This window comes from Carcharodon carcharias (genome assembly GCF_017639515.1).
Source record: "Carcharodon carcharias isolate sCarCar2 chromosome 29 unlocalized genomic scaffold, sCarCar2.pri SUPER_29_unloc_8, whole genome shotgun sequence".
Taxonomy (NCBI): Eukaryota; Metazoa; Chordata; class Chondrichthyes; order Lamniformes; family Lamnidae; genus Carcharodon; species Carcharodon carcharias.
The window spans coordinates 97501-102604 of record NW_024470681.1 but is presented as its reverse complement, the minus strand read 5'-3'; positions in this window follow the sequence as shown (position 1 = coordinate 102604).

The following is a 5104-nucleotide window of genomic DNA, read 5'->3' as shown; positions in this document are numbered from 1 at the left end:
TGTCAAGAGGGAAACACCAAGCGGACTTGCAACTAGGAGTTGGGTAGGAGAGGGAAATTGAAAAAGAGAAAGAATGCTTTCGTGTAGCAGTACAATCCATCTCCAACTCTCTGCACTTGAATGGATGAATAAAACCTGCCCTTGAATCTTCTGAAGACACTCTTTCTGCATGACCCCTCCCGGCCGGCCGCCTGACCCCACGTCTGATCTACAGCAGACACCTCTTACCTTCAACGAGTCGATGTTTAGACTTTCTTTCATTGACATTCTTCGAATCACTATCTCCTCCTTTCTCTCATATTGTGCCCTCTCCACCCCTCTTTCTGACTGATGCTTCTTTCCCTCTCAACCAATGGGAACTAACTCTCAGTAAAGCCTAAACCAATCCAAGAGTTGAGTAACACGAGGAAGCTCTTCTAAAAATCCGACATTCCTGAGCAGGATACCAGCAAAAGATGGTCTCTTGTCCCAAATGTTCCCTTGCTCACCATTGGAATTTTTCTTCTCTTTCCATTTTATTGATTGTAATCAGTCTTCCATTAGCTGAGTTTTTCTCCCTTGCTTCCCCAAAGTCCCAAATCTTTGTCATATTTGCTTTTGCTCCTCGCTGTGTTGAATGTGTCATCTCTTATTCCCAGGACCTCAAACCTGCATTATTCCTCTATTCTCACAGTCCAGGTCACACGAGACAATAGCTTTATTAATATGAATTGCACTTTATTTTAGAATTCTTTATAAAGTTCTTTTCAAGTAAGTTTGTTGTTCCAAAAGAAGAAAAAGAGAAAACTTGATCTTCAACTCCCCTGCATTCGAAACACTGATCTTTAACAAAGACTTCCATTTATATAGCACCCAATCACACCACTAAAATGTCTGGAACACTTCACAAATGTTGAAGTGCACTGACTGTTGGTGAACTGCCCAGACTACACTACCTACTCACAGTAGAATTTCAACGCACATGTGCACTTGCTATTAGAATTTGAAGTGAACTCTGTACGGGTACCAGGAAGGGTTTGCAACATTTTGAATTTTAATTCTGAATCTGAAACAATATTGCATGTACCTCTCGTTTAAATCTCAGCATGGAAACTTGAAACTGTTGCCAAAGCTACAAGTATTCGGAAGCTAGCAGTGTCCTTTGTCTAAAAATAAATTATACCTTTTTACTCCTTTTATTTCCTTTTCTGAAGGTGCACCCCTCAAGTCCCTCCATTGTGAGTCCAGTCAACAGTTTGTTTCAGGAACATTATATCCCAGCCCAGAGCTGGTCTCATCCAACATCACAGAAGTGTAAGCTTCTAGGGTTACAATTAGAAACTAGAGGTGGACTCTTTACCCTTTTCAGTGCCCAGATTAGCAACTCACTTGGAGGTAACTCTTTCGAGGACAAACACGTTTCCATCTGTTGCTATTCAGATGAAGTTACATTGTTTCATAGTTTGTTATTGTGAGATTTGAACTCTTGATCTTGGGGTCACAAGCCCAGTACCATAACCACTTGGCTATTTCGGCCAAGACAACACAATCCTGGCTGTGATCAACTTACTCCATATGCAAAAGTGATTGAACCTCAAAACTTCCCACTCTCCTCAAGTGCATTTAAACTCCACAAGCGTGGAGCACAGCTGAAAGGGCTTTGTCCTGATGCTAAACGTAGAAGTGTAAAATGTGCGTGAAGCTTGGAACTGACTCTGAGATGATGATGAGCACTGTGACTGCACTTAGGCTGCACGTACATTGAAATTATAATGTCAACTGACTCCACAACTGGGAAGTAAATGCACCCTAAGGTGCAATACCACTTCCAAGTCAGTCATTAAAGTGCCTTTTTATTAATGATTAATTAAACTGTAAACAGATGTGGAGGCTTCTTCCCATACTAAAAGTGCCATCCAGTGTTTCTGTTTGTGGAATGCTGACTGGAAATTGGGTTACTTTCATAAAATGAGTGACTAAATGGGAACTAAATAATATAACGTACTAGAGAGCAAGTCCACAGAGTTTAATTGGCACATGTTTGTCCTAAACTAGAAATCTCAAGATGGCAAACTTCATGGTTCAGGTTGTTCCAAGATGTTCTGAGAATAGGATTGAAGCACCTTATTGGGTACAGTGGTATATTGGCTCTGTTACTGAACTAGTAATCTGGAGGCTTAGACTATTTATTATTTTATTCTTTGATGGGATGTGGGCATTGTTGACAAGGCCAGCCTTTGTTGCCCATCCCTAACTGCCCTTGAGCTGAGTGCAGTCACATGTAGGCCAGACCAGGTAAGGACAGCAGACTTCCTTCCCTAAAGAACATTAGTGTCCCAGATAGGTTTTTACAGCAATCAATGATAGGTTAATGATCGTCATTATTGAGACTAGCTTTATATTCCAGGTTTTATTAATTGTATTTACATTCCACCAGCTGCCTTGGTCGGACTTGAAGCCGCGACCCCAGATCATTAGCTTGGGCTCCTGGATTATGAGTCCAGTCACATGAGCATGACACAACCTTCTCCCCCTAATAATTTGGAGAATAAGTTCCAATTCCACCATGCTAGTTGGAGAATGTAAATAAATCTGGAATAAAAAAGCTAGTATATGTAGTGGTGACCATAAAATGACCAGAATGTTGTCCAAACCCATTTGGTTCACGAATGTAATTTGGAGAGAGAGACCTGTCCTTACCCGGTGTGGCCCATTGTGACTCCAGACCCACAGCCATGTGGTTGACTCTGAATTGGCCGAACAAGCCGGACAGTTACCACCACCTCTTCCTTAAGGGCAATTAAGGATGAACAACAAATGCTGAGCTTGCGATGAATAAAGAAAACCATTAGAAACAATAGGAACAAAGTAATGGAAGGTTTACCTTGTATCTAGCTGGTTCTGCACCTGGCCCAGTTGTGCTCGCAGTGACTCCAGAAAACGGTTGGGGGAGGTGGGGATTGAGCTGGCCAGCATCAGTGCTGGGTGCCCACACAGGACTGGAATTTCACAGCATTGAGACTGGGATAATGACAGAATGCTGTTTCGTCTCCATTGCCCCGCCCAGCTTCTTGGGCACCTGCAGACCCTGATGTTCAATGCAATGATGTACATTGATGGGGCATTGAATAAACACCAGGTTTGGCATGAGGTCCATTATTGCAGATCCTGTCACTTCCAAAACCAAGAACAGCTATTTGACCCTGGCTACTCTGCAGGCAAGCACAGCCGTGCTCCTCTTCTTCCAGTTTAAGACCACTTCTGCCGATCGATTCATCTTGTTCAACAATGGCGACGGCAATGACTTCATTGCTGTGGGACTAGGTAAAGGGTATGGGAAACTTGTTTGGGTCGTTTTGTTTGAGCTCTCACTGGATTCGCCACATCTGCTGTTGGTCAGTGACTCATGGAGAGTAGGAGCAGTGTAAATGTAAAGGGAAATCACAGGGCTGTAGTGTAAAACACCTGAGTTTCAAAGCAAGTACCCAGCCAGTCAGCTGAGAGTGAATGGTGTTTTAAATTAGAATGTAGAAACTACTCCTTAAAGTAGTATTTGTCTTGTCACAACAGCCTTTATGACAAATCTTAAAAAGTGCTTATTTAACTAATTAGATCATAGGGTCACAGCTAATTCCCCCCCCCCCACCCTCCAAAAAAATAATTATTGGCTTGTTGACTTTTAGTGAATGGCCTTGGCTGTGGGTTCAGTTTCTCTGGCTTTTCTTGTGCCAAACAGTGAGCTAGAACAAGAGATTATTTTAATGATAAATATCACAAAGATTGGTAAAGATCTGACAGGCCATTTATTTCATTTGCTTCAGTCTTGCATCATAGCTTCGAACTGCTTCTTCAACCATTCTGGGATTTCTGCCTCCACGAGCCCACATTTTTCTACATGCATTCTTTCTGCAAAGTGACTCCCTGACCTCAGCTCTGACCTGCTAACTGTTTGTGCAGAGATCCCCCTGCTCTAAGTGTGACGTTTTACTGTGGAATAGTGCTGTTATTAATCTTTGCTATTCCAGTTGCTATCTTGTACATCTTCATCCCATTCATTACCTTTCAACATGACCGATTCAGAGCTTTCATGTCGATTCGAGTCCCGGCTACCTTCATCACAGCAGTGACTTTGCTTTAAGTGGCTCTGAAGGTGCTTTGCGACATCTAGAGGCAACATACAAAGGCCAGTTCTTCCTTTGCAAATCCACGCTCTTAAAGTTCATACATGAAGAGATAAAGGGACAAGGCATTAGAGAATGAAAGCTACCCATGGAACCTTGTATCCTACAAAGATAGTCAATGCTTTTGAGAGGGGAAAGATAGAAAACAGAAGCAGAAGTGGCTCATTCGGCCCTTTGAGGCTGCTCTGCCATTCAGTTTGATCATGGCTGATCCTCTATCTCAATGCCATATTCCTGCTCTCTCCCCATAATCCCTTGATGCCTTTAGAGTTTAGAAATCTATCTATTTCCTTCTTAAGTATAACCAGTGACTCTAGCGAGAGAATTCCACAGCTTTACCACCGTTTGAGTGAAGACGTTTCTCCTCATCTCAGCCCTAAATAGCCTACCCTGTATCCTGAGATTGTGACCTCTTGTTCTAGACCCCCCCAGCCAGCTAGAGGAAAGATCGTCCCTGCATTCAGTCTGTCCATCCCTGTCAGAATTTTATATGTTTCAATAAGATCCCCTCTCATTCTTCTAAACTCCAGTCAATACAGGCCGAGTCGGCCCAACCTCTCCCTCATACAACAACCCTGCCTTCCCAGGCATCAAGCAATTCAAGAGTGCTTTTCTTTGAAAAGGAAAGAATATGAAATAATCATCGAGGGTCTGGTTAACATTTTTATTGCCAAAGTTAAATTAAAATTAAACAATGAATCCGTGAGAAATGCACAACTTCTCAATTTTCTATTTTCTCATTTTGATATTAATTAGGTCACATATATTTTTTGCTAAGCAGTGTAATATTTTTATTGCAATTCTAATGTATAATTGCAATTTACAATATATACAAATTCCTTTATTTAATTTGTGTTTGTTGATATCCTTTGCTCACCAGTCCTGACTCCAAGATTTGTTTAAAACTTGGTGAATCCGTGTCCTTCTGCAGATACATCCACAGT